The sequence below is a fragment of the Neofelis nebulosa genome, chromosome 3 (assembly GCF_028018385.1).
Source record: "Neofelis nebulosa isolate mNeoNeb1 chromosome 3, mNeoNeb1.pri, whole genome shotgun sequence".
NCBI classification, from domain to species: domain Eukaryota; kingdom Metazoa; phylum Chordata; class Mammalia; order Carnivora; family Felidae; genus Neofelis; species Neofelis nebulosa.
The window spans coordinates 161,154,503-161,179,994 of NC_080784.1; the positions used below are offsets into that span (position 1 = coordinate 161,154,503).

The 25,492-nt window shown below is 39.4% G+C and overlaps 1 long non-coding RNA gene across 1 annotated transcript in view; it reads right to left on the reverse strand.

The window, feature by feature from the left end:
* LOC131506205 (uncharacterized) overlaps window positions 1-20,829 on the reverse strand; it is a 32,539-nt gene extending 11,710 nt beyond the window's left edge. Inside the window, exon 1 of the long non-coding RNA XR_009258791.1 lies at window positions 20,374-20,829. This is a non-coding gene — a long non-coding RNA (uncharacterized LOC131506205). The remainder of the gene's footprint in view (window positions 1-20,373) is intronic.
* Window positions 20,830-25,492: the final 4,663 nt, after the last annotated feature.

The window sequence follows — 25,492 nt, forward strand, 5'->3', positions numbered from 1 at the left end:
AGAAAGAAAGAAAGAAAGAAAGAAAGAAAGAAAGAAAGAAAACAATCTTAACTCAACCTAATCTTTAGACAAAGACATAAAGTAAGCCAAACTGATCTCTGTCTTTGCTGCCCAACTCCAGGGAACAGAATCCTCATGTTGCTCCCATAAGCCCAAGGATCCTCTCACTATGCCTCAGTAAGGCAACCTAACCAGACACTGGCCTGCCTTCTAGATCAATGCTACTCAAAGTAGCTGTCCATTTCAGTTTGTTAGCAGACAGCGTTGAAATAAAAGGTTTGCACTAGAATATAAATTAACATGCTGCTTCCTTCAATGAGAAATTCTTGATCACAAAAGAAAAAAAAAAACAGCTTAAATTAAAAGAGTGCTTCATAACCTGTACTTTATCTCATGGTGGACCAGCGTCAATCCCCAAACCACACTATGAGTAGCACTGTTCCACAACATTCTCAGTCCCCTTATCAAAACAGTTTGTAACTGTTTTGATGCTCATTTCCCATATTCTCTGCTGTTTTCTGTGACTAAGCTGAAAAGCTAATTCATGTAAAGGTATTGATGTTGCTAATGGTTAATGTTTGGTGTCTCTAGGTAAAATATTTATCATTTAAAATGGGTCTATTATAGATATTCCTTAACCCAAAAAGTCATTTTGATCATGAAGATTTTAGACACCAAGCAAGACCATGAGAAATACGTATTAGGAAGACAGAAGAATTTAGGTGCTGCTTACATCACAACATACTAACCCACAAATATGTGAGTATGTGCACATGTATACACAGTCCCAGTGTGGCATGTTGAGGCACGGTATGTTGTGGCATTATGACTTGAAGGTTAGGGAGAAAAGTTGCTTGCTCTTTAGTCAAAAGATTACAAAAATTACCTCTGAGTTTGCTAAGGACAGATAGGGTCAATTTAAGCCTTGCTTCTCCATCACAGACAGATCTATTTTCTCTCTCAGACTCTTCCCTACTCTGAGGACTAAGGGTGGCTATGTGCCCAGTGTGCCAAGAAGAGTGCCTGGCACATCATAGGTACTGCATAAATTCACTAGTTCCTCAGCAAACATCCACTTAGCCCTTAATTTGTGCCAGGCCCTCTTCATACAACAGGAAATGAAACAGATAAAGATGATATCATGCATGATCCTCACATTCCAGTGGGGGATAAATTAAATACAAGCAGGGAGGAAAGAAGGTAGAGCCTTTAAAAAGTTCAAGCTGGGGACAGAAGGAGGAAAAAGCAAATTAAACGTGTGCAACCTAAATTGTGTATTCTTTCTCTTAACCATATCCAGAATGTAACAGAACCACCACAGTTCTGACTTTGGGTATTTAAATTGCTCCAAAAGGCAGTTGGACTGTGTTTAAAGAAAATTTTTCTTACTGGGATAGATTACTATGGGAAGGTACAAAGTCTATTCTCTTGAGTTTTTAACACAAAATAAATAATCCAAAAATAGGTGACTAAAACCCAACTCTTAATAGGAACCATAAGAATAAAGAACACTGGACAGGGAATCTGAGCCCATGCTGTGCCATTTATAAGCTGGGTGACCTTAGCCAAGTCACCCCACCTCTGTGAGTCTCAGTGTCCTCATCTGTAGAAAGAAAAGAGAGTGTTTGGTGACCTCTGGATTCCCTTCCAGTCCTGTGATTTCAGTGACACTAAACTCTTCTAGTCTCTTCAAATCCAGCACATCTATATTTTCATTATTGTAGGTTTTCACCAGAAAAATAGGGTAATTACTTCTGAAAGTATAGTGTTATCCTCAAGTTTTTTTTAAAAGTATAGCCCACTACTGAGACTACAAGCATACAGAGTCTGAGAGAGAAAGGAAAGACAGAAAGAGAAAGAAACAGAGGAGAGAGAGAAAAAAAAAAAAAACACAACAATGTCATCATGTCTGCATAGGGCTTTTAACATACTTCTTACTGTCATGGCTGCATCTCCTTCCCTGCCATCGCACACTTTATATAGTGTGTACTGCTGAAAAGCAACATGTAAGCCAAATTTTGTTCACTTAAAGCAAACTGTAAGTACAGTGGAGAAACGGTTATTAAAAAGAATCCTCTGCTCCTGGGTGGCTCAGTTGGTTAGGCATCCAACTTGGGCTCAGGTCATGATCTCATAGTGTGTGGGTTCAAGCCCCTCATTGGGCTCTGCACTGCCAGCTCAGAGCCTGCATCCTGCTTTGGATTCTGTGTCTCCCTCTCTCTCTGCCCCTCCCTGCTCGTGCTCTGTCTCTGTCTCTCAAAAATAAATAACTGTTAAAAAAATTTTTTTTAAGAATCCTTTCACATCTTTTGTAATGCAAGTAAACACCCCATACTTCATTTTCGGTAATAATCTGAGTTTATATAAATTTATATTTTAAAACTACCCCAGTATTTACCAAAGGTCCACTCTGAGTCAGGCTCAATGACAAAAGGTTCACATACAGAATTATATCTAATACTGACAACAACCCTAAGAAATTAATCCTGGGATTATCACCATTTTAAAGATGGGGAAAATGCAGCTCAGAAAGACTAAGTGACTAATCCAAAGTCACCCAACCAGTAGGGAGGAGAAGAAGAAAGCAAACCGACATTTATATGATCCAAGAGCCCAAGTTCTTAACCACTACTATATAGTGCCCATGAATACTAAGGCAAAGGCCTACTCTGGGCACATTTGAAATATGGAGCCTCACTTTGTCCTTTGGCTTCTGTTTTCTAGCCCCCAGAGTCCCTCCAGACATTTCTCAGCCACTAAACCTTGTTTCCATGTCTGACAAATGGCAAGGGGTTTCCAGGCATAGGTACTACTCTCAGAAGTCCAGGTCTGTGAGCAGAGATAGACGATGGGAGGCTCAGAGGAGAGTGGCCAGGCCAGGAAAAGGCTCAAAGCCATGTTATCTGGGGACACTTGGAAGAAGTGGGTAGGTTTGGACTGGAGAGGAAAAAACTCAGGGGAAACAGATGCTAGAAGAGTCTTTTCATAGTTCAGTGGTCTCATTTGAAGAAGTTGCTTCATCCAGAAGCAGCAGACTCTTGGTACATTCAGCAGCACAAATAAATCTTTAAAATACAGGAAGAAACAAAATATGACCTGTAGCACAATGCCATCTACTTAAATTAAAAATCTATGATAAAAGAATAATGCCTGTTTTATAAGAATTCATACAAATAGAAAGATACACATCACATGTATTAGGGTTGCTGCCTACAAAGAGTGAGGAGGGGAATCAAAGGGAAGATTTATCCTATTTTTTATTCCAAATAAATGAAGGAGAAATACATGTGATAAATAAGCCCCAGATGATAATGCTAGGATCAGCAAGTGAAATTTGAAAAGCACCAAGAGCAAAATATATACAGAACCCAACCACTTTGGACACCTCTTCTCATCCAATATACCAGCATCTCTGGTCTGAAGTATAGTAACAGCCTCTAATGACTCTCCTTAAGTCCACATTTTTCTCTGTATAGTTTATTTGCAGAGCAAATCTTTTAAAACACAGATCAGATCCCATTACTCCCTACCTGAATACCCTCCAGTGACTCCCCACCTTTTACAGAGAAAAATCCAGTGTCCTTACAATGGTCCTCATGATTTCACTCCCATTCACTTTCTAATCTCATATCCCACTGCTCTCTCCTTGGTATCCCCCTTTCCAACCACACTGGCCTCACTAGTGCTCCATGAACACACTATGTACATGCCTGCCAAGGGCCTTTGCATTTACTGTTTCCATTACCTAAAATGTTCATCTTCCAGACATTCATATGTCTCATTCAGGACTCCACTTGAAAGTCACTTGTCAGTGAAGGCTTTCCTTCCAAGTCTAGTTAAAATTGCAAGTTCCCACTCCTGACACTCTCTTTCTTCCTTTCTTAATTATCTCCTGTCATGCTCTTCATTTTACTTGCCTTATTCACAATCTCCCTCCTGTAGAAAGCAAGCTCAAGAGCATAGGGATTTCTGCCTGTTTTGTTCATTGCTGTATCTTCAGAATTTAAACAGTATATGGAACATGGTACACACTCAATAAATATATTTTAATTGATTTTTGTTCAACATAAAAAAAATTCCTATAGAATCGTCCATTAACGAAATGAAATATCTTATAAGAAAATGAACTCCCCATTGACTTTTTGTAAAGATATTGAAGGAAAGATTCAAGCACTGGGTATTTGGACTAGATATTAATCCAAGCTCCTGCCAACCCTGACATACCATAGCTCTGTGAAACACCACAAAAATGCTAAAATAAATTGCTCAGACTCCTAAAACTGGACCTCAGGAGGTCAGCAAATGCTTAAGAAACCAGAATCATATTCCCAGTCTCCTATATCTATTGAACTGAGTACCAGCAGTTTGAGTTTGTTTTGTTTTGTTTCATTTTTAATCTTTTAAACCCCATGAGTCTATTTGGTAACATTTTCTCCTGAATACAAAAAAGCAGCATACATCTAATTGCAAATGAGAAATTTCAGGACAAGCTAGTGTTATCAAATAACTGTATTATCTGGAAAAAATTCATCATCGCACGTAATTTAAATTCTTGCCCTTTGCTCCCTTGTGTATATTTTTGCATTAAAAAGTCTGTTTAAAATTAGTTCAATTCTTCCCTTTGGGATAGATTTTAAAACAAAAACATGGAAGGATTAAAAAGAGGAACAGAATGACTGATAGTTGAGATTTCTTCTATAGAGTCTCTTGATTTATATATGATAAGAAGGTTGAAAGCATATGTGGAAGCACCAAAAGAGAAGAAAATGAATATTCTAGGGTCCACGCAAATGAGTTATGCCACCACCCTCCAGGGAAAAAAATACTTTGATTATATTTTTTTTTTTTAGTGATGAGAAAATTGCAATACCCAAGAGGCAGAGACCCTGCTTCAGACTCGATTAAATGTGGGCTAAAGTAAGACCCAGTTATTTCGGCATTATCTCTTCCCTCTGCTAGAAGAAGGGATTCTTCAGTTATGTGAACAGTCCAGGGATCTTACAAGTAACTAGATCATAGCAACAAGAGTGGTCCTCTGCTCCTGGACATGAAAATTCTAGAACCAACCTGGAACCTCTTCGGAGCCAAGAAGGTGTTCCATCCCTGTTTACAACTTTCCTCAACACAGAGATTGGGGACTTATGAGGATATCCACTTACAACATATTATTTTATTCAAGAAAGAAAGGGGCAGGCTTATCCCTCCACTTTTATAGAAATCTATTCTTCCTAAACAAAGAAGGAGTCTTGAGCTTGGGGTTTTTCAGGCAATGCACACTCTTCTCACTGTTGCAAATATTTAGTCTATTTCTGGAAAGGAGCCCACAAGTATACCACAACTAAGAACAGAAACCAATGATTACCATTTGTTCATCACATTCCCTGCCAATGCAGGGATATCTCAGACAATTTTTTTTCAATTTTTTATTTAAATTCCAGTTAGCTAACATACAGTGAAATACTAGTTACAGGTGTAGAGTGTAGAATTTAGTGATTCAACACTTAAACCTAATACCCGGTACTCATCACAACAAGCACCCTCCTTAATCCCCATCACCCATTTAGCCCATCCCCCATTCACCTCCCTTCTGCTAACCATCAGTTTGTTCTCTATAGTTAAGAGTTTGTTTCTTGGTTTTCCTCTCTTTTTGTTCCCCACTATGTTCATCTGTTCTTGGTCTTAAATTCCACGAGTGAAATCATGTTTTTGTCTTCCTCTGAGTTATTTCACTTAGCATGATAGTCTCTTGCTCCATCCATGTAGTTGCAAATGAGATGTCATTCTTTTTGATCACGAGTAATATTCCATTTTTATATACCACCTCTTCTTTATCCATTCATCAGTCGATGGACATTTGGACTCTTTCCATAATTTGGAAATTGTTGATAATGCTGCTATAAACACTGGGGTACATGTATCCCTTCAAGTAAGTATTTTTATATCCTTTGGGTAAACACCTAGTAGTGCAATTGCTGGGTTGCAGGGTAGTACCATTTTTAACTTTTTGCAGAAACTCCATACTGTTTTCCAGAGTAGCTGCACCAGTTTGCATTCCCACCAAAAGTGTAAGAGGGTTCCCCTTTCTCCACATCCTCACCAACACCTATTATTTCCTATGTTACTAACTTTAGCCCTTCTGAAAGGTGTGAGGTGGTATCTCATTGTAGTTTGGATTTGTATTTCCCTGATGATTAGTGATGTTGAGCATCTTTTAATGTGTCTGTGGCCCATCTGTATGTCTTCTTTGGAAAAATGTCTATTCATGTCTTCTGCCCATTTTTAACTGGAATATTTGTTTTTTGGGTATTGACTTTTATAAGTTCTCTACATATTTTGGATACTAACCCTTTATCAGATATGTCATTTGCAAATATCTTTTCCCATTCTGAAGGTAGCCGTTTAGTTTTGTTGGTTGTTTCCTTTGATGTGCAGAATCTTTTGATCTTGATAAAGTCCCAGGAATTCACTTTTGCTTTTGTTTTCCTTGCCTCCAGAGATATATCTAGTAAGAAGCTGCTATGGGCCAATGTCAAAAAGGTCACTGCCTGTGTTCTGCTCTGGATTTTTATGGTTCCTTATCTCACATGTAGATATTTCATCCATTTTTAATTTATTTCTGTGTACAGTGTAAGAAACTGGTCCAGTTTCATTCTTTTGCATGTTGCTGCCAAGTTTTCCCAACACCATTTGTGGAAGTCGCTGTCTTTTTTTCCATTGGATCTTCTCTCCTGCTTTGTCAAAGATTAATTGACCATATAATTATTGGTTCATTTCTGGGTTTTCTATTCAGTTCTACTGATCTATTCAGTTCTAATGATCTACTGGTCATTTTTGTGCAGTACCATACTGTCTTATTCACTACAACTTTGTAATATATCTTGAAGTCTGGAATTGTGATGCCTCCAGCTTCGCTTTCTTTTTCAAGATTGCTTTGGCTGTTCGGAGTCTTTTGTGATTCCATGCACATTTTAGGATTGTTTGTTCTAGCTCTGTGAAAAAATGCTGTTGGTATTTTGAAAGGGATTGCATTAAATGTGTATATTGCTTTAGGTAATATACACATTTTAACAATGTGTTAAAGACATTTGTTCTTCTAATCCATGAGCATGGAATGCTTTTCCATTTCTTTGTGTTGTCTTCAATTTCTTTCATCAGTGTTTTATAGTTTTCAGAGTACAGATCTTTTACCTCTTTGGCTAGGTTGATTCCTAAGTATCTTATATTTGGTGCAATTGTAAATGGGGTTGATTGCTTGATTTGTTTTTCTGCTGCTTCATTAATAGTGCAGAGAAATGCGACAGATTTCCGTATGTTTTCTATTCTCAGAGGATTTTTAAAGGGTGTTCCCCAACACTGAGCTGAACAGTGGTCTACAGGGTCACTGTTCCTCTTCCTGACATTTTCTCTTTTATGTTCCCCAACCCACTCCCTCCTGATAATGGATAAGTTCATTGTATAGAACATATGTTTTATTATCAAAATTAACACCTTAAAAATGCTTTAATAGTGACTCAAGGGTAGATTCTGAGTGACTTCTATATGCCTAGCATTGTGATCAGTAAGAGGTGAAGACTGAGGGGGCAGGGAGAATGAGGAAAGGCGGGCACAGTAAAGAGAGATCTGTTTGTACCCACATAGAATTCACAATTCACTGGATGGACAAGAGTATCATTATAAAATAAATTTAAAGGTAACACAATATGGTGCTTCGTGCCACAGAAACAATAGCATATTTAGCACTGGAGGAGACCAGATTCCATGTGCTTTAACCTGGAATAGGTCTTGAATGGTATGAGAACAAAACAGAAAAGATAGAGGAGGTCAGTCTCTAGATAGGCCTGGCCAAAGTCAATCACCCTGTCCCTATTGGTCTACCACTATGTGGCCATATAGGGCAATGGGAGCCACAAATAAACTCGGGAGAGATCAAACAAGCCATGGAATTTTGTTTTTTTAAGTTTTTATTTTAATTCCAGTTAGTTACAATACATAGAGTGTTCTATTAGTTTCAGGTATAATTCTACTGCATAATACAATACAGTAATTCAACAGTTCCATACATCATACCCTGTGCTTATCACAAGTGCACCCCTTAATTTCCATCATCTAATTAACCTATAAACAAGCCATAGGTTTTGGTCCCACGTTATGTTCCTCCTTAGGATTATTCAACACATAGAACCCAATTCTCAGAAAACACAAAATTAAAATACTGCAACTAAGCCAACAAATTCTTCCCTTTCTACAGAGAACCATTCTATGCATATATTTATGATCAGCTTTTCTCCAATGTGAGAATTTAAAACAGAAAACAGCTAGCAAAAAAATTTTGAAAGCAGGTACGAGATCAGGGCAAAAGGGCCAGGTCCCAGAAAAACACGGCAAGAGTTGGTGCTTAAATCCCAGGCAGAAGGAATGAAGTCTTCCAATGTGGTATAGTGCCATCCTGGAAGTGACAGTCTCCTCCCATTAAAACCCTTTATACTCATGTAAGTATGACCATACAGGCCCTGGCTATATGACTGCATGGCACATTACTTACATTCAAATAGAGAATCGGGCAATCCTACCCACCTCCAAGGGTACAGACACTGGAAATAATATAGACAAAGGTTTAGGATGGGGCCTAGGCCAGAAATTATCAAGTGGCATTTATTATTAGCATTGTTAATAATAATAATTTTAATATCATCACCCTTCCTATCAAAGCTTCTTGTTTCTTTCTGACTTTTTTTGCTATACCCAAATAACTAAAAAGTTATATGCTCAGATCCCCACAGGGTTTCCTTCTCCTGTTAGTACTGTGGGTCATCCTGGTTTAATCAGTCCTTTTAAAGAATCACCAGCCATTCTTCTGGCTGACATTTTAATCAGGTTTTCCCAAGAATCCCAAAGGAGGGGAGAAATAGAGCTGCAGTGAAAAAAATCCACTTTTCTCTACATGCCAGTAAATTATAACTTTGTAGCCGCCTCAGAAAAAGAACAAAAGGCACATGGCAGAACATTTTTCTGGCTGAAAAAATTGACAAAGCAGTAGAATCAAGTTCCTTGCAGTATTGATGGTGGGGTGGGGGTGCCAGGCAGGGGCAGGGAATAAACACAGTTCTGTAGAAGCTCAAAAAATGCTTCAAATAGTGAATGAATAAATGAATGATGCAGGGAAGATTTAAGCTATTATTATTCACTTTTTATATTCTGCTGCTTCCAGAAAGGATTTGAGGAGGTTGAGGAATTAATTATACAAGTCAGAGTTTATATGTTCTGACAACTACCATGGAAGGTAAAACAGAGAAAGATTCCAAATAGCCCAAGATTGGGAGCATTAATTAATTAATGCTAACTCTTCCTACCTGAGCAAAGGCCTCAGGCTAATAACATTCTAAAATTGCTTAAAAGCAGTTATAGTCACAAAACCAAGGTACACCAGGAGTCCATTGGGAACTTTAATAACATTACACCTGAGCTCTTTATGTGAGAAGGGAGCTCAAGAGACTGTTCACAGACTGAAGCAAGATGGGGAAAAAGCCTCACTCAGCAAATAACATGCCATTAACTTGGTGTGTGTGAATGGTACTCAGGGAAGCAGTAATTGAGTCAATAAAAAGTCAGAGTGGATAAACAGGCCAAAATGGGAGGGTGGATGAACCTGCCAGTTGCCAAGGAAATACACAGTGAGACAAGTCAGAATATGTGGGTCACTATATTAGAGTCTTAAATACAATGCACATTAAATAAATGGTAGTAGTGATATTATGACGTAATGGAGGGCAGAAGTCATTTAATAAAAATAATGGCTCAAGTGTATCATGTGCTTACTACATTCCTGGCACTGTTCTAAGCACTTTACCCATGTCTAATCCTCATTTAATCCTTCCAACAGCCCCACAAGGCAGGTTCCATGATAATTCTTACTTCACATTTGAGAGAACTGAGGTACTGAGACCTTAAGTGACTCACCTTTCATCTATTATCTCATTTAATCCTCAGGCCAATGCTCTGAGGGAGTTACCATTTTATATATAAGAAAACTGAAGCACAGAGAGGTTAGTAATTTGGCCAAGGTCACACACCTAGTAACTACTAAACCAGGGCTCAGAGCCATCTGACTGACTCCAGAGCTGGTACTAACATGCTGGCTGCTGCATGAAATCTGTCTAGTTTCACCACAAGAGATACCTAGCACGAAAAATTTGGTTGTGTATTCATAGTAATAATAATAGCAAATCCTTACATAGAACTCACTGTGGGCCAGGAACCGTTTTCAATAATTAACTTATCCTTACAATATCCCTTTAGGGCAAGGAGTACATTATGCCCATTTTACAGATGAGGAAACCCAGAGAGGTAATATGCCTGGCACAGAGTCACACATTAAGTAGTTGAGAGCATTTAGAGTCTGTGTTTTTAACCACCCTGCTTTCCTGCCTAAGAATGATACTTTGAGGCCATGTTGAACAACATGACGATCAATAACGGTGAAAAAGAAATCAGCAACAGCAAGGAATTTCCTTCCAAAGCCTCCTCTTATCACACAAGGGTATTCAAATCATCATTATGTCTCAATGCCAACAATTCCTTTTAAAACTGGTGGTCTAATCTGGGGGAAAATCTTGTTGTTCCCAAGAAAGAGAAAGCATATGAATGGAAGCACTGTGCTATATTGCAGACTATGACAAGATGCAGAGAGAGGGCATTCTGTATCCCAAACACCTGTCATTGCCATCCCAAATAGCAAAACCTTCTGCTTCCTACTGGATGGGTAGCAGCCATCATAACTGTTGAGGTCGCCCACGACTAACTAGAACTGCAGTTCCACTCCAGTATCCTCTCTGTCTTTGGAGAGCAGGCCGTGATTTTATTTTATTTTTTCTAGACCCTGCTGTTTTTTTCTATAAATGCTATTGTGTGAAAAGACCCATAAGGAGATAAAGCTGAGAGATGCTGGCCTGTTGAAAATACGTTTTGTAGCCACTCACAAAATGTGAATATGCCTGCCACTGCTAACCGTGCTGATGGGAGGCCCTTCAAAGGTGTAAGCACTGCCTGCTCTCCCCGCTGCTAAAACATCTCCATCTGCAGTGAGTACTGTGGAGAGGCAGTCACAAAAGATCAAACAAAATGGCTCGAAAGGATTACTCTCCATTTTTATTAATGTTCTAAATTCCAGGAAAGCCCGTATACTCCAGTGGCAGTGTCTGTCCCACAGGCAAGGCTTTTGACCCACAGGGTGACCCATACTTTTGAGACCTTCCCATTTTCATCAGTGATTCCTTTCTGCTAAACCCGCTGAGATGGAAATCTTGTCCAGAGTATGCCTGGGGTTTGCAAATCAAAGGAGCAGCACCAGAGTCCAGATTTAGGGAACCTCAACTAGATGCCTCATTCTGGATTCCTATTCTACCCTGTGTTTACCTCATCTCAACACATATCAGTCACCCTGTCCTGAAACTGTCCAGGAACGTGATGGCGTATCTCACCCAATAAGCAATAATTTCTCTGTGACCAGAAAATAGGTTTAGTTTACTTTTGTTTATGCAGAACTTGGAATTGTGCCTAGCTGATATAAGCACTCAATAAATATAGTGACTCAGGAAGCAGCCTATAGGGGTAGCCCCAGTCCCAGCTATGTTCAAACAAAACCAAAAAAATGGGGGCTTGTTTTCATCATCCTTCATTGAGTGCTTATGCCACTGTAGGAAATATTTTGATATCTGTCTCATTTTATATTTACAAGTGACCCTATTATGTAAATGACATAACTATCCTTATTTTACAAATGAGGAACTGGAAGCTCAGAAGGACTAAGTAACTTGCCCAAGATCACACAGTTAGTGATCTGAGCTGGGATTTGAAACCAGGAAATTTGATTCCAGCTTGCATGAAATTAAACAGACCTTTCCATACATCCCCTCAAGTTGAAGTTCCATTTTTCCGTTTTGTGATTTTACCTCTTCCCCCACCCCAGCCTTCTTTTCCCCTTTGTGTTCTTTACTGTTAACTTTACAACTAAATAAAAATGGCTGAAAGGTACAATACACAGCACCATCAGTACTGACCCTAAACGCAGATTCAACTCTTACATTTCAGATCAGACCAGATAGACCTAGCTTGGAACATCTTGGTCCTGAACAGAATCCATCCTTGTGGTGAAGGGTGAGGTCCTTCTGGTGGAAGTCTATGCTCCAGGACCAACTCTGCCTTGGGCCCACAGCCCAGGTGACCTTGGGCAAGTTTCCAAGTTCTCTACCTATTTAAAACATGAAGATAATAATCCTGCCCTGCATTTTTCCTGGACTAGTTTCTGTGAAGACTGCCTAAGGCCACTGTAAATGAGAGCACTATGAATATCCTGTTGTATTCTCTGCCAGCATGATGAGATAGTGTTGGGATCCAATGACTCTTATTTAGGCAATGGAGGTGGATTGCTGTTATTCACTTATCTTCTGGGTCTAATCAAAAGGAGCAAGAAAGAAAGCTTCCTTCCCAAAAAAGAGAGAAAGAAAAGAGAGAGAATGAGAGACAAAAGAGAAAGAGAAAGGCAGCAGAGAGATGGGACACAGGCAATGAGACAGGGAGGGAGAAACATAGACTGAGACAGAATCAAAGACAAAGAGACAGAATGAGGAGTCAGACAGAGGACCCAAAGCTAAGACAAGGTTTCATTGTCTATTTCTTAGATGTAATAAGTAATTGCCTCCAAGACTGGGCACAAATCTAACTTTAATAACTTAAATTCTTTCTTCCCCCTACTGGTTGACCTTGAACTTCCTCCTCTTTAGCTGTCCCTCCACTACCACACAGTACTCAACCCACATCAACCAATCACTTAAGCATGTAACAGGTAGGAGTAGGGTACTGTCTAGAAAAGCTAAAATGTCAGGGGCACCTGGGTGGCTCAGTCAGTTAAGCGTCAGACTCTTGGTTTCGGCTCAGGTCATGATCTCACAGTTCATGAGTACTGACAGTGCAGGGCTTGCTTGGGATTGTCTCTCTCTCTCCCTTTCTCTCTGCCCCTCCCCTGCTCATGCATGTGCATGCTCTCTCTTTCTCTCTCTCAAAATAAATAAACTTGAAAGAAAGAAAGAAAGAAAGAAAGAAAGAAAGAAAGAAAGAAAGAAAGAAAGAAAGAAAGAAAGAAAGAAAGCCAAGCCATATTGTCACATGAAGAAGCATTTCAGTTGCACCTGGTTTATGACTTGGCATTTTCCCACCTGAGTCTCCTGAAGCATTCCCTGCTCTGCATCTCACCCTCACTGCTCTTATCAGCCTCTGGGCAAAGATGCATTGGCCATCTTGGGGCTCACTGAATGAGGCTGGACTGCACCAGGTAAATTGGGCACAAGAGCCCAAATTCTGCCCAGTGTTCACATGAAGACTACCAACCTGCTACGGGCCCAAGAATGATAAGCCTACTTCTGTAGAATGACAGTACTGTTCCCTTCTACTCTAAGGGTAAAAAGTAAGACCCACGTTTGTGGTGAGAACATAAGCCCTTAAGCCCAAGTCCTAATAGCCTGATGACGACTCTTCCAGAGATCTAGCTCGTGGCTATTGTATAGATCATCTCAAAGACTGCTCATTTAGGGCACTCTTTCCATGGTCTTTACTGACACCCTTCCTACTTTCTAGATAGAAGTGAACAGTTACATGCCTTATATTTGTCTCTTGCATCAGTTTCCCTTTCACACACATCTGATCCTCACAGCCTCCTGAAGTGATGATAAAGATAAGAAAGGTGAGTCTCAAAGGAGTATGTAGGCTGCTAATTAATACTCATGGAGCATCTCCTATATGCCAGGTACTGTCTGTGGCCACTACACAAGCTACCTCATGGAAACTTCTGATCCTAGCAGCAAAGAAGTTATTACTTGCCCCTACTTTAGAGATGTGGAAACTAAGACTCAACAGGTTGAATGGCTCAAGTACAGTCATGTAGCATTCAGAGAGCTGCGGCTAGGACCAACACCTTTGACTCCACATTTAGGCACAACAGTAGATCTCCCTACATTCACCCAAGATTTCAGAGGTAGATTTATTTTTGAAGGGAAAAAAATTTCATAGTGGGTAGATCAGGTTTGCCCTGGCCAATACCAGCTTGAAAAACAAAGTTCTGGAGCCCTCCATTTGTATACTATGAACAATTCTTTGACTTGCCACTTCCCCTCTCTGTGCACTCAATAAAATGGAAGTGCTGGCTACTTAAGAGGTTTCTAAGAAATCCAAAATCTTACTTGTAGTAGTACCCTTACTACAAGTGTCTCGAGCAATGAAAATTGCTTTCCTAAGTGAAACTAGACTCGAGTGGTTTGTTCTGCCCTGTTATAGTCATCCAGTCAGTAGAAGTGTTTGTGTGATTTTTTTCAAAGTTCTGAAAACAACCTGAGGAGATAATAAAATACCATCCTCTTTATTGAAGTCTGAGATTCCCTAAAGCTGAAGACTGCAAATTGTGGTGTTTGATTGCCCTAAATGAAAATGTTGGAAGATAAAGAATCCCCTTGGCTCTAACCTTCAAGGAGCAAACCATGCCCAGAGGCAAGGAAACACAGCCGGTATAATACATTCTCCCTTTGCTAAATTCTACATTCTGCAAAAATTCTCTCTCCTACCCAACTACATTAGTTCAGAAGGCAATCAATACAAAAATGCCAGGCTCATCCTAAGAGATCCCAACTGCAAAACAAAAACTCTAAGCAGCTCAGTACCAAAACTTAAATGGTTAACCCTTATTCTCTGTGTGGCACCCTCTTAGAGATACTCACGCATCTTGGTTGTCAAGGTGAAAGCTTTTCCTAATGAACCGTGAATTATGTTGTTACAGTCTGATGTAAGGCAAGGCCTTCGTAACCAATTGAAGGACAGTCCAATCAGAGACCCTTTGTTTCAGGAACCTTCAGAAAGGATTGGTTTAGGTTTATAGCACCCTCTGATAAGACCATCACATCTCTAGGACAACTACATACAACAATGCCTCTACATGTCCTCTTCCTCCTTTTAACTGATTCACGGTTTATGTCTCAGGTTGATATAAGAAAATGCTCCATACTTTCTGAGAGAACACTGAAGGAAAACCACTGTGTTACAATCATAATAAATCGAATGCCTCATTAGTCCCACTCCCTTTGTTGTTACTGCTGTAGGATGTCCTGAGAAAAAAAGGTGAGAAAAGACTGCTTTAACATGACTCTACTTAATGTAGAGAACAAATCTGAGAAATAAGTCATAGTGGGCAGGGAGGGCCTGAAAGGACTTTATTTAGAAAAATGAAAGTATGTATTAAGAGAATATGTGTATTATATCTTACATTTAACAGAATGTAGGTTGTAAATATCTTTAAATATTAAATCATGATGTGGAGGAGTTTTTTCATTTATGTTCCCCCCGAAAGAACTAAATGACAACCCAATTTAAGACTGATAAATTCCCATTTGACTTCTACAGAATGATCGTAAAGAGGGTGGTTATTTTTGCAAAAAATATGCAAAGGTTCCTTCAGTTTTCTCATGGGTCTCTATTTTCCTTTGATATTCATATCAGTTTCTTTTGAGGCATTCTTCTAGTTATTACAGCTATGCAACAGATTACTCCCAAAATTTAGTGGCTTAAAATAACAACACCTACCTTAATACATTCTCCCTCTGCTAAATACCATATTCTGTGAAAATGCTCTCTTCTCTACCTAGCTACTACATTAGTGCAGAAGCAGCTCAGTAACAAATCTTAAATGGTGGACTCCTTAATAAGCAATCTGAGCAGGGCACAATGGGGACAGCTTGTCACTGCTCCACTTGTCATCCGCTGGAGCAAAGACTGGGGGCTAGGATCATCTGCCAGCCTGCCATTCATATGTTTGGCACCTGGGCTGGGAAGACTCCGCTGGAAGCCAAAACAGCACAGACTCCTCAGGCTTCTTTCTCTCTCTCTCCCTGGTCTCAACACATGGTCTATCCAACATAGTGGCTTCAGGTGACTGCATTTTACACATGGCACCTCAGGGCCCCTGAGAGAGAAGGCTGAAGCCACATCACTTTTTACAACCTAAGCTGGAAAGTGACACAGTATCACTGTTCTGCCATGTTCTATTCCTTTGAAGTAAATCTCTAAAGCCACTCTATTTCAAGAGAAGAGGCATAAAGATCTACCTTTTATGGGAGAAGTATCAAAGAATTTGTGGACATGTTTTAAAATTACCAAAAGTGTCTATCATGTCATCTTCTTTGTTGATTTTCTCTTCTGATTTTTGACTGATTCAACTCTGCCAGATCCATTTGTCATTGGTTCTGTGTAAATTTGGTGTCAGGTCCATGAGGGCTAGGATTTTCATCTGTCTTATTCAGGCCTAGTCTCCAATACCTACCTGGTACTGCTACGGGGAAGGTGCCCAATAAATATTTGTTGAATTAATGACTGATTCAGCAGTTCTCCAATATTAATTTAGTCACCTTCAAGAAATCCCAAATCCTTTATATGATTTGCAATTTTACTCTGCAACTAGTTTTCCTTGTCATTTTATTGTATTGTATTGTCTGAAGTTAACAACATGAGGCAATCAGCAAGAGACCAGTTTTTTAAAATGTTGATAAGATGAGCAGAGATAAAAGCTAATCCTTCCCAAAGATATTGAAATGGGGGATTAATACAGTAAGTGGTCATTTCATTTTGGGAGGAGCATAAGGAGCTCTGTTACCCACATGAAAGCTCATAAATGCAAGAGCCCAGATAATGAAGACTTAAATAATAAGGACTCCTAGAATACCTTTGAGTAAGTCAAAATGTCTCCTCACTTTCCAATTGCAAAAAGGCATTACCTCCCAAGTTTTAGCTTGTTGATGATTTTAGGACTTAGAATTTTAGATCAGGGTCAAAGATATAGATGGGCAGATATTTATAACCTATAATAACAAAGTTAAAATTAATAATAATCAGTATCACATTTCTTGATTTCAAACTATATTCCAAAGCTATAGTAATCGTAACAGGATGGTGTTGGCATAAAAACAGACACACAGATCAATGGAACAGAAAATAGCCCAAAAATAAACTCACACATATATGGCCAATTAATTTACAATAAAGGAGCCAAGAATATATAATGGGAAAGGACAATGTCTTCATTGAATGGTATTGGGAAAACTGGACAGCCACATGCAATAGAATACAACTGGACCACTATTTCACACTATACACAAAAATCAACTCAAAGTGGCTTAAAGACTGGAATGTAAGACTTGAAACGATAAAACTCCTACAAGAAAACATAGACAGTAAGCCCCTTGAAATCAGTCTTAGTGATGATTTTTTTGGATCTGATAGCAAAAGTAATGGCAACAAACACAAAAATAAACTGGTAGGACTACATCAAACTAAAAAGCTTCTGCACAGCAAAGAAAACCGTCAACAAAATGAAAAGGCAACCTACCAAATGAGAGAAAATATTCACATATCATATATCTAATAATGGGTTAGTACCCAAAATATATAAAGAATTCATACAACTCAATATCAAAAAAAAAATCTGATTTTAAAAAATGGCCAGAGCATCTGAATAGATATTTTCCAAAGTCATACAGATAGCACGCACATGAAAAGATGCTCAATATCACTAAATCGTGGGGGAGATGCAAATCAAAACCATAATGAGATATCACTTCCTACCAGTCAGAATGCCTATTATCAAAAAGACAAGAAATAACAAGTGTTGGTAAGGATGAGGAGAAAAGGGAACCTTTGTGCACTGTTGGTAGGAATGTAAATTTATGCAGCCACTATGGAAAGCAGTATGAAGGTTCCTCAAAAAATTACAAATAGAACTACCACATGATCCAGCAATTCCACTTCTCAGTATGTATCCAAAGAAAACGAAAACACAAACTCATAAAGATCCCCCACATCCACTGCAGCATTATTTACCATAGCCAAGACATGGAAACAATCTAAATGTCTATCTATGGATGAATAAATGAAGAATATGGTGGGTGTGTGTGTGTGTGTGTGTGTGTGTGGTATATATACTATATTATATATATATATATATATATATATATATTACACATACACACATATATATATATAATACACATACACATGGAATACTATTCAGCCATTAAAAAGAATGAAATCTTGCCATTTGAGACAACATGGATAGACTTGGAGGGTATTATGCTAAGCAAAATAAATCAAACAGAAAAAGGGATGATCTCACTTATATGTGGAACCAAGTTCATGAATATAGAGAATAGATTATGATTGCCTGGAGTGGGGTGAGGGGAATAAGTGGGAGAGGGTTAAAAAGTACAAATTTCCAGTTATAAAATGAGTGGCCATGGGAATAGTAATATACAGCATGGTGACTATAGTTAATAATACTAAACTGCATATTTGAAATATGGATCTGAAATGAAATATGGATAGTGGATCCTGAAAATTCTCATTGTAAGAAAAAAAAATTTGTAACTATGCATGACAATGGATGTTAACTGTACTTACTTTGGTGATCATTTTGTAATATATACAGTTATTACATTGTATATGTAAAACTAACATTATGTCACTTATACCTCAACAAAAAAAAGGCTTAAAAGTAATAAAAAATACTGATGTTTAAAATAGCTATCATTTACCATGTATCAGGAATTGTGCTTTCTATATATTATCTCATGTAATCTTTACAGCAAACCTTTGAAATTGGTGTTATTACTTCCATTCTTGCAATGCTCAAATAAATTAGACTTTTCTCTGGTAATGTGATGGAAACAGGACCAAACTCCAGACTAACAGCAGAGCCCATGCTGTTAACAGCCATGCCTTCTCACCTCCCATTACTGCAGTGTAGAATGATTACATTAGGCCTGGCTATGAAACTAGTCATACTGGGACAGGGAACCCTAGTAAGGATCTGTCCCAGGCTTCAGCAAAGGACATTAAATTACAAGAAGGACCAGAATGACCCAGTTATAACCCAGGTCCATAAACAGCTTTGTATAGAAGCTGCCACACATATCCTTCTCTCCGCTGTTTCTGTACACTCTCTGAATAACTCTAAATCAAAACTCTCTCTTCTCAATTAAGTAGAGCACATTTTTTCCCTGATGATTAAGTCATTGCTGCCACCTTATCTTAAGATTACACAGAATAAGGGTTTGACCCATTTTTAAGTAGTATGTTCAGAACACCAGATTTTTTAAGTGAACTAGAAATTAGAGATAGCAAGGACCTTTGTCCTTAAAACTGATCTATAAAGACTCAAAATAGTTTACAGACAACATAAAATTCACTGTCACAACAAAGCCAGCATTATTCTCTCCATTTTGCTTATGGAGAAACTGAAATAAGAAAATTAGAGCCTGACTTTGACACTGTACAGAAGTGCTTCTGTTCACCCTATTACAGAAGCTGGCTGGGAGGACACTGGCAGGGAGGGAGACTAGAAGTAGTCTACACCAGTTTTCAAACAACTTCATCAACATAGCTCAATATCCTGGAAATAAGAGGGTGGCTAGATGAGCAAGACTCTCTTCAACTAGAAGAGCCCAGCTCTGCATAGAATTTATCTGCTTTATAGATTAGGATTTTGTGAAAGATTTTCTTTTAACAAAGGCATCAACTTCTAAACGGATAAAACCACTGACCTGGAGAAATTTAAACTATACCACCTAAAGGAGATATTTAAAATATACCACCTTTAACAAGTAAACATTTAGTAATATCCAATGGTAATTCAAAAGTCCAAAAATGACAAACCCTGAGTTTATCGGAGCTCGGTACTGTGCTCAACACCTTATAGGCATTAACAGTTCATCATGGTAAACTATCACCTTACTGACAAAGAAATTGAAGCTTCGAAAAGTTAAGCAACTTGACCAGGATCATCAGCCAGCAACTGGTGGAACCAGGATAAAGCCAAGCAGTTTAACAGAGAATCTGAGCACGGGCTCCTGTGGTGCCAATCTGAAATCTGCCAGGGTACCAGGCCGCAGCAACCAAAACACACCACTCCATCACCCTAGGGGCCCGTTATCCCTCCTGGCAGGGCCTGGCAGCAGCCAGGGGCCCAGAAGTTGCCCCTGGGGCCTTTCCACAAAGCACAGCCTCAGAACATTGCTCTGACTCAGCCCAGTGCCAGGACTCTGCAGTAGAGCAGCTGGCCTCTTCGCCTAAGCCCCTTGATTAGGGAAATGTTCCCTTGCAAACACCATGGGGGATGCTCCCAAGCCTCGTCTAGGTGGGTAAAATGCGAGGTGTCCCAGGAAGGGAAGCAGGACATGGCTGAAGCCTTTGGGGCGTTCACCTCGTGGCTAAAACTAGGTGCGGGAACGGGCAGAAGGCCGAGTCCAGATACTGAGGCAGAAATTGGTTGGGTTACGATACCATTACCGTCGGGGTAGTCTAGGAGGTCGAGAGCAAGCAGTCCCAGGACACTACCGCCTACTCTCCCCAGAGGCAGGTCGATCTCGCGAGATCTCAGGAGTTGTGCGGGGCTATCTGCGCGTCCGGGGATGAGAAACACCCAGTTGCCAGAGGCCACTTCCTCTAGATGAATTGGCGTGGGTTCTGGTTCAAGCCACTTTTCAGGTAAATCCCAGTCCTGACGGACACCTCCCCACTTGGCCGCGCACCTCGCACCCCTGTCGAAGTCAGTGCTGCCAGGGTTCACCACAGGGACTCGTTTAGGTTTGGGCATTGTGCTCTGGCCCACCGGAAGAGCAGGGGCGGGACCCCCTGAGGCGCCGTGGGGCAATGAACTGCGCAAGTGCAGCCCTAGATGTTTAGCCCTGCAGGTCAGGAGGCAGGGTCTGTGAGCGGGCTTCCTGGGGCTCTGAATCGACTTCTGCTGAACTCTGAGGTCACAGCAACGGCAAACAGCCTAGTGCTGTGAGCCAGTCTGCTACTCGGTGTCTAACCCAATTAATGACCTCACCCATTCCTCAAGCCCCTGTCCGAGATAGAATTAGCAACTTGTACTCCTTACAAAGACTGCATGACAGACAAAAGCAAGGTGTTCTAACGACAAAAATTTGGATGGCCTTTGTTCTGAGTTCCTGGAAGGCAGCCTCTAAATCCTTGGAATTTCCAGAGTAATAGAAGTGTCTTTCGTGCATATTTAATGAAGCCCCAATAGAAACTACAGAGACAGTATCTTTATGTTACACATCGAGGAACTGAGATTGATGCATCTTAACTCTACCAGGAAAGGACACCTCATGCTTTTGAGTCTCTTCGTTTGCCACGTTATGATTTTAATTGTAAGTGTGCTACTTCCTGAGTTCTGAGTCATTCTAGCCAAGTATCCCAAATTTGTAGCCAATTGGTCAGAAATCAGCATGGCTTGGGAAGCCCTGAGACTGAGTGGTGGCTGCGGTCTTGTGGAGGACTGTGCCCTTAACCTGTGAAGTTCGGCCAAAGTCTAGGTGGTTAGCATCAGGAGTCATTGCTCAAGGCTGTGTGGAAAATCCTGTGTTGATCATTGCTTGACTGAAATTGATCTTCAGGATTCAGAACTGACCATCAATTGGCTTTGACAAGCAGCAATTGTCTGAGGGCTGTTGCTTCCATGTCCATGTTTCATTGTCCCACATAACCAGGTGATCTTACTTTAACACACCAGACTCAGGGCTTATTCATGATAATGATGAACCACCACAGCTGCAAGATCCTTACCAGAGGGGAGTTTCTGCCCATTGGCTCTTTCAGATTTCCTCCCTTAAATTTTTTTTTTTTTTTTTTTTTTTTTTGCACCTTTGCTGTGTAAGAAACTAAGATTTTTTTCCTCATTAAAATAGAAGAACAGTATCTGGGTACACCTAACATTCTTTTGCAGTTCTTCAGACCTCTAATGAGCTGTAAATCTGGACACAGACTTTAAAAACACCAACTAAGTATGTTTATAAGATTAGAAGATAAAGTGTAGAATAGATCAGTGATTTAACATAGAATATGAATTAAGCAAAGGAAAGGGGATAGAATCTTGGAATCAGGATTTATGTTACTCTTATAAAGAACTAAGTAGCAAATTTGGAGGCTATAAAAAACCTCAGATTATCTAGTTCAAAACCTTCATTTTGGATGTTAAGTAGATTTATTGTGGTGATCACTTCACAATATATACAAATATCAAATCATTATGTAGTGCACCCAAAACTAATATAATGTTATATATCAGATATATCTCAATTTTTAAAATTTTTATCTTGTTGGTAAGGGAACTAAGGTTCAGAAAGATTACAGTGAAATGCCTTTCCCTGAATAACAAATATGGTATCTTAACACAGTATTTCCTTGGCATGTATTTTATTTTTAGAAATCATACTTTCTAAAATTCTTTTTTCCAAACCAGAAAATCCAAACCATCAATGAGTTATTCACAACATAGTTTGAAAATGTCACCATTAATAGTAGAATGACCTTATGATAATGTCATGACTTAATGCAGGAATCTTCCAGCCTTTTGGGGAAAAAAAAGGTCCCAGTTTTTATTTCCATGGAAGCTATTCTCTTTCTAGAAGAGTAAGGAAATGAAAATCAGGTATCCTGTATTCTCTCTAGAGCTACAAAAAGTTTCTATGGCTTTTTTCCTGTATTATTCTCAGTTCTTCAGTTATAAAATTAGATGACATAAAACATGGCTTGTTTTCCTAATAGACATATTTCTTTTTTTTTTTTTTTTTAATTTTTTTTTTAATGTTTTTTATTTATTTTTGGGACAGAGACAGAGCATGAACGGGGGAGGGGCAGAGAGAGAGGGAGACACAGAATCGGAAACAGGCTCCAGGCTCCGAGCCATCAGCCCAGAGCCTGATGCGGGGCTCGAACTCACGGACCGCGAGATCGTGACCTGGCTGAAGTCGGACGCTTAACCGACTGCGCCACCCAGGCGCCCCCCTAATAGACATATTTCTGAGAGAGGGTTTCAGTCACAATCTTAATCTAGTATGGGATTTTGATATTTAAAGAATCCTAATGTGAATCCTTTTGTAAAACCAAAAAGAAAGTTATTTGCTAATGTAAATAACCTCACCACAATTTTTCTGTTTCATAAATCCAGATTTCTATACATAGAAGTTTCTTTTAAATGAGGTTCCCCTGTATAATATACTCTACATTATTTATTCTGGGATGACATGTGAAAAAGGCAGATAAATGTGGCAAAGTGGTTAGATAGCCTCAGAAAGAGTCACCTGATTCAGGTAGAACAGGAAAAAATACAAAGGCTTTATTTCCTTTATCCTGAACTTACTAGTTCAGGGTTGTTTTTCAAGATCCACTCAGAATGTGCAGCATCAAATAGCTCACGAATGTTTAATACATGATCAAGTGCACCTCACAATTTCACCCAAACACCCAATGTATTATTCCAGTAGGCTGTGAGAGACAAGCATCAATCAACATTCAGGCTACCTCATCCTTTCTCAAGGTGAAAGAACTAAAACAACTGTATTATCTGTATGACAATCACTCCTGTTTTATTTGGAGCTGCGTTCACTCTGACCATCAGAGAAGCAATGACATAGTTTTACTGCTGTTCTTATTAAATATTATTACTGTGGTGCAAGCTTGACGGTCGAGAGAGGAGAAAAAGGAGGCAGCTTCATTGCCCAGAGGAGATCCAGTAATCAGATGGTCTGCAGCCTGAAGAGGACATCAATCTTCTGAATCCAATTCTCACTATATGCGTTAGCAGTGACTGTATAGGCTCAGTATAAAATGTTGGCAATACTAGGGCAATTGCTAACCTAAAAAGTGTGTGTTTAAGAAAGAACAAAAGGGAGGGCTATAGATTCAGAACACTGTTAGGAATACTAATTAATATTTTTAAAAAACAGTGCTGAAAAAATACACTGGACTGGCCATCGGATTTTTTTTTTCCATTGTAGTCATTTGTCTTCTTTGACTTCTTAATGTTTTTTGTGGGGATTTTTTAATGGCAGTCTAGCATCCAACCTACCCCTTTCCTGGCTTTAAGGAATATCTATCTCCTTGAGCATAGGCTTAGAGGGTTCCCACAGGCTCCCACAGAGGAAGCTACAGAGACTCAATCCTTTCTCTCCCCATTCCTTAGTAGGCAGTGCTGGCACACAATCAAGGCTCAACCTGTCAGATGCTTTCACTCACTTGAATTTTGAGCAAATGAAGCAAAGACAAAGGGTTGGTTAAATGTACTCACAGCAGCAGTTTGACCACACAGAGGCATGACCAGATTCTCTTGTTTCTTGACTCTCTCGTTCTTGTTCATTTTCCAAACATGACCTCCCAACCACCACTGCCCTTATTTGCTTTAGAGTCAGAGTTGTTTTCAGTTACTTATAACCGAAAGCATCAACTGATACCCATCATTGTGAAATTTCTGTAAATGTGAGCCTGAGGCCCAGAATTGGAGACATCCTAAGAGAAAAAAATATTCTTTCCAAAAAACTCATTATTATTTAAGGTTCCTATTTTATATCTTATTATTCATATCTCTGATGTGAAGAAGCATATGGAAAATGAACACTTTCTCTTGCACTTTTAGTATTGCCACCATATGTGTGAGACCGTATTCTTTTGTTACGACAGAAAGCCTACGTCATTACCACCAGTCTCTAGGAAGTATACAAAAACTGTAAGTGCCAATGGCCCTTTAAGAACTCATTTTCAAGGTGCATCTGCAAAGACCACTGAAGAGGTTCAACTCTGCAAGACTATAGACTATTAAGTAAAGTCCCCTGCTGGGGGCATGGAGCATCCTGACTAGGAACATAGAACCTGGAGTCAGCCAGACCTGAGTATGCCACCCAGCTGAGTGACCTCTGCAAGTCGCTTAAATCTAGTATTGTCATCTGTGGGTAATAACACCCACTTTGTAGGGCTGTTTGAGATAAAATAGTACATGTGTTATGGACTGCATGTTTGTGTCTCAAAAGAATCCAAATGTTGAAATCCTAATTCCCAGTTTGGTGACATTAGGATCTGGGGCCTTTGGGAGGTAATTAAGTTTAGATGAGGTCATGACAGTGGAACCCCCATGATGATATTACCTTTTAAAGTTATGAGGACACTTATAAGAAGAGAAAGAGACTAGAACTCACTCTCTCTGTCATGTGAGGATACAGGAAGAGGATCCTCACCAGACACAGACTCTGCTGACACCCTGATCTTGAACCTCCCAGCTTCCAGAACCATGAAAAATAAACTTCTATTTAAGCCACCCAGTCTATGGTATCTTGTTATAGCAACCTGAATTGACTAAGAAATAATATAAAGCTTTTTGCATTGTCCTTAGCATATAGTAAATGTTCAAAAAAATAAGAAAAATGTATAAATAAAAATATAGGTAAATAAAAATAAATAGGTGAAGCCACTGACTAGGCAAGTCTGGATTTCAGTGAAGTTCAGAAAATATCTCACTTACACCACTAATCTCATTCCACAAGGAAAACAGCTGGGAAGATGAACTAGGAGGGACACACTTTTTAAATATACTTATTCTCAGTTTTTATTTTGAAGAAGTGGAAGCAAC